Here is a 12876-nt window from a genome sequence, read left to right on the forward strand (position 1 = left end):
GGAGAGTCTTAGGATGGTGTTCTGTAGTTGAATGGAGAGAGTCTTAGTGATGGTGTTCTGTAGTTGAATGGGGAGAGTCTTAGGGATGGTGTTCTGTAGCTGAATGGAGAGTCTTAGTGATGGTGTTCTGTAGTTGAATGGGGAGAGTCTTAGTGATGGTGTTCTGTAGTTGAATGGAAAGAGTCTTAGTGATGGTGTTCTGTAGTTGAATGGGGAGAGTCTTAGTGATGGTGTTCTGTAGTTGAATGGAGAGAGTCTTAGTGATGGTGTTCTGTAGTTGAATGGGGAGAGTCTTAGTGATGGTGTTCTGTAGTTGAATAGAGAGCGTCTTAGTGATGGTGTTTCTGTAGTTGAATGGAGAGTCTTAGTGATGGTGTTCTGTAGTTGAATGGGGAGAGTCTTAGTGATGGTGTTCTGTAGTTGAATGGAGAGAGTCTTAGTGATGGTGTTCTGTAGTTGAATGGGGAGAGTCTTAGTGATGGTGTTCTGTAGCTGAATGGAGAGAGTCTTAGTGATGGTGTTCTGTAGTTGAATGGGGAGAGTCTTAGTGATGGTGTTCTGTAGTTGAATAGAGAGAGTCTTAGTGATGGTGTTCTGTAGTTGAATGGAAAGAGTCTTAGTGATGGTGTTCTGTAGTTGAATGGGGAGAGTCTTAGGATGGTGTTCTGTAGTGAATGGAGAGAGTCTTAGTGATGGTGTTCTGTAGTTGAATGGAGAGAATCTTAGTGATGGTGTTCTGTAGTTGAATGGGGAGAGTCTTAGTGATGGTGTTCTGTAGCTGAATGGAGAGAGTCTTAGTGATGGTGTTCTGTAGTTGAATGGGGAGAGTCTTAGTGATGGTGTTCTGTAGTTGAATGGAGAGAGTCTTAGTGATGGTGTTCTGTAGTTGAATGGAGAGAGTCTTAGTGATGGTGTTCTGTAGTTGAATGGGGAGAGTCTTAGGGATGGTGTTCTGTAGTTGAATGGAGAGAGTCTTAGTGATGGTGTTCTGTAGTTGAATGGGGAGAGTCTTAGGGATGGTGTTCTGTAGCTGAATGGAGATTGTCTTAGTGATGGTGTTCTGTAGTTGAATGGGGAGAGTCTTAGTGATGGTGTTCTGTAGTTGAATGGAAAGAGTCTTAGTGATGGTGTTCTGTAGTTGAATGGGGAGAGTCTTAGTGATGGTGTTCTGTAGTTGAATGGAGAGAGTCTTAGTGATGGTGTTCTGTAGTTGAATGGAGAGAGTCTTAGTGATGGTGTTCTGTAGTTGAATGGGGAGAGTCTTAGGGATGGTGTTCTGTAGCTGAATGGAGATTGTCTTAGTGATGGTGTTCTGTAGTTGAATGGGGAGAGTCTTAGTGATGGTGTTCTGTAGTTGAATGGAAAGAGTCTTAGTGATGGTGTTCTGTAGTTGAATGGGGAGAGTCTTAGTGATGGTGTTCTGTAGCTGAATGGAGAGAGTCTTAGTGATGGTGTTCTGTAGTTGAATGGGGAGAGTCTTAGTGATGGTGTTCTGTAGTTGAATAGAGAGAGTCTTAGTGATGGTGTTCTGTAGTTGAATGGAAAGAGTCTTAGTGATGGTGTTCTGTAGTTGAATGGGGAGAGTCTTAGGATGGTGTTCTGTAGTGAATGGAGAGAGTCTTAGTGATGGTGTTCTGTAGTTGAATGGAGAGAATCTTAGTGATGGTGTTCTGTAGTTGAATGGGGAGAGTCTTAGTGATGGTGTTCTGTAGTTGAATGGAGAGAGTCTTAGTGATGGTGTTCTGTAGTTGAATGGAGAGAGTCTTAGTGATGGTGTTCTGTAGTTGAATGGAGAGAGTCTTAGTGATGGTGTTCTGTAGTTGAATGGGGAGAGTCTTAGTGATGGTGTTCTGTAGTTGAATGGAGAGAGTCTTAGTGATGGTGTTCTGTAGTTGAATGGGGAGAGTCTTAGTGATGGTGTTCTGTAGTTGAATGGAGATTGTCTTAGTGATGGTGTTCTGTAGTTGAATGGGGAGAGTCTTAGTGATGGTGTTCTGTAGTTGAATGGAAAGAGTCTTAGTGATGGTGTTCTGTAGTTGAATGGGGAGAGTCTTAGTGATGGTGTTCTGTAGTTGAATGGAGAGAGTCTTAGTGATGGTGTTCTGTAGTTGAATGGGGAGAGTCTTAGTGATGGTGTTCTGTAGTTGAATAGAGAGTCTTAGTGATGGTGTTCTGTAGTTGAATGGAAAGAGTCTTAGTGATGGTGTTCTGTAGTTGAATGGGGAGAGTCTTAGGGATGGTGTTCTGTAGCTGAATGGAGAGAGTCTTAGTGATGGTGTTCTGTAGTTGAATGGAGAGAATCTTAGTGATGGTGTTCTGTAGTTGAATGGGGAGAGTCTTAGTGATGGTGTTCTGTAGCTGAATGGAGAGAGTCTTAGTGATGGTGTTCTGTAGTTGAATGGAGAGAGTCTTAGTGATGGTGTTCTGTAGTTGAATGGAGAGAGTCTTAGTGATGGTGTTCTGTAGTTGAATGGGGAGAGTCTTAGTGATGGTGTTCTGTAGTTGAATGGAGAGAGTCTTAGTGATGGTGTTCTGTAGTTGAATGGGGAGAGTCTTAGGGATGGTGTTCTGTAGCTGAATGGAGATTGTCTTAGTGATGGTGTTCTGTAGTTGAATGGGGAGAGTCTTAGTGATGGTGTTCTGTAGTTGAATGGAAAGAGTCTTAGTGATGGTGTTCTGTAGTTGAATGGGAGAGTCTTAGTGATGGTGTTCTGTAGCTGAATGGAGAGAGTCTTAGTGATGGTGTTCTGTAGTTGAATGGGGAGAGTCTTAGTGATGGTGTTCTGTAGTTGAATGGGGAGAGTCTTAGTGATGGTGTTCTTAGTGAATGGAGAGAGTCTTAGTGATGGTGTTCTGTAGTTGAATGGAGAGAGTCTTAGTGATGGTGTTCTGTAGTTGAATGGAGAGAGTCTTAGTGATGGTGTTCTGTAGTTGAATGGAGAGAGTCTTAGTGATGGTGTTCTGTAGTTGAATGGAGAGAGTCTTAGTGATGGTGTTCTGTAGTTGAATGGAGAGAGTCTTAGTGATGGTGTTCTGTAGTTGAATGGGGAGAGTCTTAGTGATGGTGTTCTGTAGTTGAATGGGGAGAGTCTTAGGGATGGTGTTCTGTAGCTGAATGGAGATTGTCTTAGTGATGGTGTTCTGTAGTTGAATGGGGAGAGTCTTAGTGATGGTGTTCTGTAGTTGAATGGAGAGAGTCTTAGTGATGGTGTTCTGTAGTTGAATGGAGAGAGTCTTAGTGATGGTGTTCTGTAGTTGAATGGGGAGAGTCTTAGTGATGGTGTTCTGTAGTTGAATGGAGAGAGTCTTAGTGATGGTGTTCTGTAGTTGAATGGAGATTGTCTTAGTGATGGTGTTCTGTAGTTGAATGGAGAGAGTCTTAGTGATGGTGTTCTGTAGTTGAATGGGGAGAGTCTTAGTGATGGTGTTCTGTAGTTGAATGGAGAGAGTCTTAGTGATGGTGTTCTGTAGTTGAATGGAGAGAGTCTTAGTGATGGTGTTCTGTAGTTGAATGGAGAGAGTCTTAGGGATGGTGTGCTGTAGTTGAATGGAGAGAGTCTTAGTGATGGTGTTCTGTAGTTGAATGGAGAGAGTCTTAGGATGGTGTTCTGTAGTTGAATGGAGAGTCTTAGTGATGGTGTTCTGTAGTTGAATGGAGAGAGTCTTAGGATGGTGTTCTGTAGTTGAATGGAGAGAGTCTTAGTGATGGTGTTCTGTAGTTGAATGGAGAGAGTCTTAGTGATGGTGTTCTGTAGTTGAATGGAGAGAGTCTTAGTGATGGTGTTCTGTAGTTGAATGGAGAGAGTCTTAGGATGGTGTTCTGTAGTTGAATGGAGAGAGTCTTAGGATGGTGTTCTGTAGTTGAATGGAGGAGAGTCTTAGGGATGGTGTTCTGTAGTTGAATGGAGATTGTCTTAGTGATGGTGTTCTGTAGTTGAATGGAGAGAGTCTTAGTGATGGTGTTCTGTAGTTGAATGGGGAGAGTCTTAGTGATGGTGTTCTGTAGTTGAATGGAGAGAATGATGGTCTTAGGGATGGTGTTCTGTAGTTGAATGGAGAGAGTCTTAGTGATGGTGTTCTGTAGTTGAATGGAAAGAGTCTTAGTGATGGTGTTCTGTAGTTGAATGGGGAGAGTCTTAGTGATGGTGTTCTGTAGTTGAATAGAGAGAGTCTTAGTGATGGTGTTCTGTAGTTGAATGGTGAGAGTCTTAGTGATGGTGTTCTGTAGCTGAATGGAGATTGTCTTAGTGATGGTGTTCTGTAGTTGAATGGAGAGAGTCTTAGTGATGGTGTTCTGTAGTTGAATGGAGAGAGTCTTAGTGATGGTGTTCTGTAGTTGAATGGAGAGAGTCTTAGGGATGGTGTTCTGTAGTTGAATGGAGAGAGTCTTAGTGATGGTGTTCTGTAGTTGAATGGAGATTGTCTTAGTGATGGTGTTCTGTAGTTGAATGGAGAGAGTCTTAGTGATGGTGTTCTGTAGTTGAATGGGGAGAGTCTTAGTGATGGTGTTCTGTAGTTGAATAGAGAGAGTCTTAGGGATGGTATTCTGTAGTTGAATAGAGAGAGTCTTAGGGATGGTGTTCTGTAGTTGAATAGAGAGAGTCTTAGGGATGGTGTTCTGTAGTTGAATAGAGAGAGTCTTAGGATGGTGTTCTGAATAGTTGAATGGTGTTCTGTAGAGAGAGTCTTAGTGATGGTGTTCTGTAGTTGAATAGAGAGTCTTAGTGATGGTGTTCTGTAGTTGAATGGAGAGAGTCTTAGTGATGGTGTTCTGTAGTTGAATAGAGAGAGTCTTAGTGATGGTGTTCTGTAGTTGAATGGAGAGAGTCTTAGTGATGGTGTTCTGTAGTTGAATGAGAGAGTCTTAGGGATGGTGTTCTGTAGTTGAATGGAGAGAGTCTTAGTGATGGTGTTCTGTAGTTGAATAGAGAGTCTTAGTGATGGTGTTCTGTAGTTGAATGGAGAGAGTCTTAGGATGGTGTTCTGTAGTTGAATGGAGAGAGTCTTAGTGATGGTGTTCTGTAGTTGAATAGAGAGAGTCTTAGTGATGGTGTTCTGTAGTTGAATGGAGAGAGTCTTAGGGATGGTGTTCTGTAGTTGAATGGAGATTGTCTTAGTGATGGTGTTCTGTAGTTGAATGGAGAGAGTCTTAGTGATGGTGTTCTGTAGTTGAATGGAGAGAGTCTTAGTGATGGTGTTCTGTAGTTGAATGGAGAGAGTCTTAGTGATGGTGTTCTGTAGTTGAATGGAGAGAGTCTTAGTGATGGTGTTCTGTAGTTGAATGGAGAGAGTCTTAGTGATGGTGTTCTGTAGTTGAATGGAGAGAGTCTTAGGGATGGTGTTCTGTAGTTGAATGGAGAGAGTCTTAGTGATGGTGTTCTGTAGTTGAATAGAGAGAGTCTTAGTGATGGTGTTCTGTAGTTGAATAGAGAGAGTCTTAGGATGGTGTTCTGTAGTTGAATGGAGAGTCTTAGTGATGGTGTTCTGTAGTTGAATAGAGAGAGTCTTAGGGATGGTGTTCTGTAGTTGAATGGAGAGAGTCTTAGGGATGGTGTTCTGTAGTTGAATGGAGAGAGTCTTAGGATGGTGTTCTGTAGTTGAATGGAGAGAGTCTTAGTGATGGTGTTCTGTAGTTGAATGGGGAGAGTCTTAGTGATGGTGTTCTGTAGTTGAATGGAGAGAGTCTTAGTGATGGTGTTCTGTAGTTGAATGGAGAGAGTCTTAGTGATGGTGTTCTGTAGTTGAATGGAGAGAGTCTTAGGATGGTGTTCTGTAGTTGAATGGAGAGAGTCTTAGTGATGGTGTTCTGTAGTTGAATGGAGAGAGTCTTAGTGATGGTGTTCTGTAGTTGAATGGAGAGAGTCTTAGTGATGGTGTTCTGTAGTTGAATGGGGAGAGTCTTAGTGATGGTGTTCTGTAGTTGAATGGAGAGAGTCTTAGTGATGGTGTTCTGTAGTTGAATGGAGAGAGTCTTAGTGATGGTGTTCTGTAGTTGAATGGAGAGAGTCTTAGTGATGGTGTTCTGTAGTTGAATGGAGATTGTCTTAGTGATGGTGTTCTGTAGTTGAATGGAGAGAGTCTTAGTGATGGTGTTCTGTAGTTGAATGGAGAGAGTCTTAGTGATGGTGTTCTGTAGTTGAATGGAGAGAGTCTTAGTGATGGTGTTCTGTAGTTGAATGGAGAGAGTCTTAGTGATGGTGTTCTGTAGTTGAATGGGGAGAGTCTTAGTGATGGTGTTCTGTAGTTGAATGGAGAGAGTCTTAGTGATGGTGTTCTGTAGTTGAATGGAGAGAGTCTTAGTGATGGTGTTCTGTAGTTGAATGGAGAGAGTCTTAGTGATGGTGTTCTGTAGTTGAATGGGGAGAGTCTTAGTGATGGTGTTCTGTAGTTGAATGGAGAGAGTCTTAGTGATGGTGTTCTGTAGTTGAATGGAGAGTGTCTTAGTGATGGTGTTCTGTAGTTGAATGGAGAGAGTCTTAGTGATGGTGTTCTGTAGCTGAATGGAGAGAGTCTTAGTGATGGTGTTCTGTAGTTGAATGGGGAGAGTCTTAGTGATGGTGTTCTGTAGTTGAATGGAGAGAGTCTTAGTGATGGTGTTCTGTAGTTGAATGGAGATTGTCTTAGTGATGGTGTTCTGTAGTTGAATGGAGAGAGTCTTAGTGATGGTGTTCTGTAGTTGAATAGAGAGTCTTAGTGATGGTGTTCTGTAGTTGAATGGAGAGAGTCTTAGTGATGGTGTTCTGTAGTTGAATAGAGAGAGTCTTAGGGATGGTGTTCTGTAGTTGAATGGAGAGAGTCTTAGTGATGGTGTTCTGTAGTTGAATAGAGAGAGTCTTAGTGATGGTGTTCTGTAGTTGAATGGAGAGAGTCTTAGTGATGGTGTTCTGTAGTTGAATGGAGAGAGTCTTAGTGATGGTGTTCTGTAGTTGAATAGAGAGAGTCTTAGTGATGGTGTTCTGTAGTTGAATGGAGAGAGTCTTAGGGATGGTGTTCTGTAGTTGAATGGAGATTGTCTTAGTGATGGTGTTCTGTAGTTGAATGGAGAGAGTCTTAGTGATGGTGTTCTGTAGTTGAATGGAGATTGTCTTAGTGATGGTGTTCTGTAGTTGAATGGAGAGAGTCTTAGTGATGGTGTTCGGTAGTTGAATGGAGAGCGTCTTAGTGATCGTGTTCTGTAGTTGAATGGAGAGAGTCTTAGTGATGGTGTTCTGTAGTTGAATGGAGAGAGTCTTAGTGATGGTGTTCTGTAGTTGAATGGAGATTGTCTTAGTGATGGTGTTCTGTAGTTGAATGGAGAGAGTCTTAGTGATGGTGTTCTGTAGTTGAATGGAGAGAGTCTTAGTGATGGTGTTCTGTAGTTGAATGGAGAGAGTCTTAGTGATGGTGTTCTGTAGTTGAATAGAGAGAGTCTTAGGGATGGTGTTCTGTAGTTGAATGGAGAGAGTCTTAGTGATGGTGTTCTGTAGTTGAATAGAGAGAGTCTTAGTGATGGTGTTCTGTAGTTGAATGGGGAGAGTCTTAGTGATGGTGTTCTGTAGTTGAATAGAGAGAGTCTTAGGGATGGTGTTCTGTAGTTGAATAGAGAGAGTCTTAGGGATGGTGTTCTGTAGTTGAATAGAGAGAGTCTTAGGGATGGTGTTCTGTAGTTGAATAGAGAGAGTCTTAGGGATGGTGTTCTGTAGTTGAATAGAGAGAGTCTTAGGGATGGTGTTCTGTAGTTGAATAGAGAGAGTCTTAGGGATGGTGTTCTGTAGTTGAATGGAGAGAGTCTTAGTGATGGTGTTCTGTAGTTGAATAGAGAGAGTCTTAGTGATGGTGTTCTGTAGTTGAATGGAGAGAGTCTTAGTGATGGTGTTCTGTAGTTGAATAGAGAGAGTCTTAGGGATGGTGTTCTGTAGTTGAATGGAGAGAGTCTTAGTGATGGTGTTCTGTAGTTGAATAGAGAGAGTCTTAGTGATGGTGTTCTGTAGTCTGAATGGAGAGTCTTAGGGATGGTGTTCTGTAGTTGAATGGAGAGAGTCTTAGTGATGGTGTTCTGTAGTTGAATAGAGAGAGTCTTAGTGATGGTGTTCTGTAGTTGAATGGAGAGAGTCTTAGGATGGTGTTCTGTAGTTGAATGGAGATTGTCTTAGTGATGGTGTTCTGTAGTTGAATGGAGAGAGTCTTAGTGATGGTGTTCTGTAGTTGAATGGAGAGATTCTTAGTGATGGTGTTCTGTAGTTGAATGGAGAGAGTCTTAGTGATGGTGTTCTGTAGTTGAATGGAGAGAGTCTTAGTGATGGTGTTCTGTAGTTGAATGGAGAGAGTCTTAGTGATGGTGTTCTGTAGTTGAATGGAGAGAGTCTTAGGGATGGTGTTCTGTAGTTGAATGGAGAGAGTCTTAGGGATGGTGTTCTGTAGTTGAATAGAGAGAGTCTTAGTGATGGTGTTCTGTAGTTGAATAGAGAGAGTCTTAGTGATGGTGTTCTGTAGTTGAATAGAGAGAGTCTTAGTGATGGTGTTCTGTAGTTGAATAGAGAGAGTCTTAGGGATGGTGTTCTGTAGTTGAATGGAGAGAGTCTTAGGGATGGTGTTCTGTAGTTGAATGGAGAGAGTCTTAGGGATGGTGTTCTGTAGTTGAATGGAGAGAGTCTTAGTGATGGTGTTCTCTAGTTGAATGGGGAGAGTCTTAGGGATGGTGTTCTGTAGTTGAATGGAGAGAGTCTTAGTGATGGTGTTCTGTAGTTGAATGGAGAGAGTCTTAGTGATGGTGTTCTGTAGTTGAATGGAGAGAGTCTTAGGGATGGTGTTCTGTAGTTGAATGGAGAGAGTCTTAGTGATGGTGTTCTGTAGTTGAATGGAGAGAGTCTTAGTGATGGTGTTCTGTAGTTGAATGGAGAGAGTCTTAGGGATGGTGTTCTGTAGTTGAATGGGGAGAGTCTTAGGGATGGTGTTCTGTAGTTGAATGGAGAGAGTCTTAGTGATGGTGTTCTGTAGTTGAATGGAGAGAGTCTTAGGGATGGTGTTCTGTAGTTGAATGGAGAGAGTCTTAGTGATGGTGTTCTGTAGTTGAATGGAGATTGTCTTAGTGATGGTGTTCTGTAGTTGAATGGAGAGAGTCTTAGTGATGGTGTTCTGTAGTTGAATGGAGAGAGTCTTAGTGATGGTGTTCTGTAGTTGAATGGAGAGAGTCTTAGGATGGTGTTCTGTAGTTGAATGGAGAGAGTCTTAGTGATGGTGTTCTGTAGTTGAATGGGGAGAGTCTTAGTGATGGTGTTCTGTTGTTGAATGGAGAGAGTCTTAGTGATGGTGTTCTGTAGTTGAATGGAGAGAGTCTTAGTGATGGTGTTCTGTAGTTGAATGGAGAGAGTCTTAGTGATGGTGTTCTGTAGTTGAATGGGGAGAGTCTTAGTGATGGTGTTCTGTAGTTGAATGGAGAGAGTCTTAGTGATGGTGTTCTGTAGTTGAATGGAGATTGTCTTAGTGATGGTGTTCTGTAGTTGAATGGAGAGAGTCTTAGTGATGGTGTTCTGTAGCTGAATGGAGAGAGTCTTAGTGATGGTGTTCTGTAGTTGAATGGGGAGAGTCTTAGTGATGGTGTTCTGTAGTTGAATGGAGAGAGTCTTAGTGATGGTGTTCTGTAGTTGAATGGAGATTGTCTTAGTGATGGTGTTCTGTAGTTGAATGGAGAGAGTCTTAGTGATGGTGTTCTGTAGTTGAATAGAGAGAGTCTTAGTGATGGTGTTCTGTAGTTGAATGGAGAGAGTCTTAGTGATGGTGTTCTGTAGTTGAATAGAGAGAGTCTTAGGGATGGTGTTCTGTAGTTGAATGGAGAGAGTCTTAGTGATGGTGTTCTGTAGTTGAATAGAGAGAGTCTTAGTGATGGTGTTCTGTAGTTGAATGGAGAGAGTCTTAGGGATGGTGTTCTGTAGTTGAATGGAGAGAGTCTTAGTGATGGTGTTCTGTAGTTGAATAGAGAGAGTCTTAGTGATGGTGTTCTGTAGTTGAATGGAGAGAGTCTTAGGGATGGTGTTCTGTAGTTGAATGGAGATTGTCTTAGTGATGGTGTTCTGTAGTTGAATGGAGAGAGTCTTAGTGATGGTGTTCTGTAGTTGAATGGAGATTGTCTTAGTGATGGTGTTCTGTAGTTGAATGGAGAGAGTCTTAGTGATGGTGTTCTGTAGCTGAATGGAGAGAGTCTTAGTGATAGTGTTCTGTAGTTGAATGGGGAGAGTCTTAGTGATGGTGTTCTGTAGTTGAATGGAGAGAGTCTTAGTGATGGTGTTCTGTAGTTGAATGGAGATTGTCTTAGTGATGGTGTTCTGTAGTTGAATGGAGAGAGTCTTAGTGATGGTGTTCTGTAGTTGAATAGAGAGAGTCTTAGTGATGGTGTTCTGTAGTTGAATGGAGAGAGTCTTAGTGATGGTGTTCTGTAGTTGAATAGAGAGAGTCTTAGGGATGGTGTTCTGTAGTTGAATGGAGAGAGTCTTAGTGATGGTGTTCTGTAGTTGAATAGAGAGAGTCTTAGTGATGGTGTTCTGTAGTTGAATGGAGAGAGTCTTAGGGATGGTGTTCTGTAGTTGAATGGAGAGAGTCTTAGTGATGGTGTTCTGTAGTTGAATAGAGAGAGTCTTAGTGATGGTGTTCTGTAGTTGAATGGAGAGAGTCTTAGGGATGGTGTTCTGTAGTTGAATGGAGATTGTCTTAGTGATGGTGTTCTGTAGTTGAATGGAGAGAGTCTTAGTGATGGTGTTCTGTAGTTGAATGGAGAGATTCTTAGTGATGGTGTTCTGTAGTTGAATGGAGAGAGTCTTAGTGATGGTGTTCTGTAGTTGAATGGAGAGAGTCTTAGTGATGGTGTTCTGTAGTTGAATGGAGAGAGTCTTAGTGATGGTGTTCTGTAGTTGAATGGAGAGAGTCTTAGGGATGGTGTTCTGTAGTTGAATGGAGAGAGTCTTAGGGATGGTGTTCTGTAGTTGAATAGAGAGAGTCTTAGTGATGGTGTTCTGTAGTTGAATAGAGAGAGTCTTAGTGATGGTGTTCTGTAGTTGAATAGAGAGAGTCTTAGTGATGGTGTTCTGTAGTTGAATGGAGAGAGTCTTAGGGATGGTGTTCTGTAGTTGAATGGGGAGAGTCTTAGGGATGGTGTTCTGTAGTTGAATGGAGAGAGTCTTAGTGATGGTGTTCTGTAGTTGAATGGAGAGAGTCTTAGGGATGGTGTTCTGTAGTTGAATGGAGAGAGTCTTAGTGATGGTGTTCTGTAGTTGAATGGAGATTGTCTTAGTGATGGTGTTCTGTAGTTGAATGGAGAGAGTCTTAGTGATGGTGTTCTGTAGTTGAATGGAGAGAGTCTTAGTGATGGTGTTCTGTAGTTGAATGGAGAGAGTCTTAGTGATGGTGTTCTGTAGTTGAATGGAGAGAGTCTTAGGGATGGTGTTCTGTAGTTGAATGGAGAGAGTCTTAGTGATGGTGTTCTGTAGTTGAATGGGGAGAGTCTTAGTGATGGTGTTCTGTAGTTGAATGGAGAGAGTCTTAGTGATGGTGTTCTGTAGTTGAATGGAGAGAGTCTTAGTGATGGTGTTCTGTAGTTGAATGGAGAGAGTCTTAGTGATGGTGTTCTGTAGTTGAATGGGGAGAGTCTTAGTGATGGTGTTCTGTAGTTGAATGGAGAGAGTCTTAGTGATGGTGTTCTGTAGTTGAATGGAGATTGTCTTAGTGATGGTGTTCTGTAGTTGAATGGAGAGAGTCTTAGTGATGGTGTTCTGTAGCTGAATGGAGAGAGTCTTAGTGATGGTGTTCTGTAGTTGAATGGGGAGAGTCTTAGTGATGGTGTTCTGTAGTTGAATGGAGAGAGTCTTAGTGATGGTGTTCTGTAGTTGAATGGAGATTGTCTTAGTGATGGTGTTCTGTAGTTGAATGGAGAGAGTCTTAGTGATGGTGTTCTGTAGTTGAATGGAGAGAGTCTTAGTGATGGTGTTCTGTAGTTGAATGGAGATTGTCTTAGTGATGGTGTTCTGTAGTTGAATGGAGAGAGTCTTAGTGATGGTGTTCTGTAGTTGAATGGAGAGAGTCTTAGGGATGGTGTTCTGTAGTTGAATGGAGAGAGTCTTAGGGATGGTGTTCTGTAGTTGAATGGAGAGAGTCTTAGTGATGGTGTTCTGTAGTTGAATGGAGAGAGTCTTAGGGATGGTGTTCTGTAGTTGAACAGAGAGAATCTTAGGGATGGTGTTCTGTAGTTGAATGGAGAGAGTCTTAGGGATGGTGTTCTGTAGTTGAATGGAGAGAGTCTTAGTGAATGGTGTTCTGTAGTTGAATGGAGAGAGTCTTAGTGATGGTGTTCTGTAGTTGAATGGAGAGAGTCTTAGTGATGGTGTTCTGTAGTTGAATGGAGAGAGTCTTAGTGATGGTGTTCTGTAGTTGAATGGAGAGAGTCTTAGTGATGGTGTTCTGTAGTTGAATGGAGAGAGTCTTAGTGATGGTGTTCTGTAGTTGAATGGAGAGAGTCTTAGTGATGGTGTTCTGTAGTTGAATGGAGAGAGTCTTAGTGATGGTGTTCTGTAGTTGAATGGAGAGAGCCAACCATGGTGAATATTGCTTGTTACAGTTACAGCGACGCACTGTAAACCCCCTAGCTACCAACCCTAACCATGTCTGTCTGTGAGTGTGTGTCCATTCACCCACCCACCCACCCTTCTTCCAGTAAATGACTTACAGATGAAGCACTCTCATCATCCTCCTCATCATAACTTGCTTCAGCCAGGACCTTCAGTTTGTTCTGCTTGGCGTTCCTCTTCTTCAGTCTGTTGGCCTCCAGCGTGGCCAAGTAGTTGACGGCGGCGAACTCGATGAGCGCGGACGCCACAAACGCAAAACACACGGCGATGAACCAGTCCATGG

General features: G+C 42.3%; 1 pseudogene; it reads right to left on the bottom strand.

The window, feature by feature from the left end:
- The window catches only part of LOC118363915 (gamma-aminobutyric acid receptor subunit alpha-4-like), a 45555-nt pseudogene that overhangs the window by 17240 nt on the left and 15439 nt on the right, over positions 1 to 12876 (bottom strand).

This window comes from Oncorhynchus keta, chromosome 30 (genome assembly GCF_023373465.1).
Source record: "Oncorhynchus keta strain PuntledgeMale-10-30-2019 chromosome 30, Oket_V2, whole genome shotgun sequence".
Lineage (NCBI taxonomy): Eukaryota > Metazoa > Chordata > Actinopteri > Salmoniformes > Salmonidae > Oncorhynchus > Oncorhynchus keta.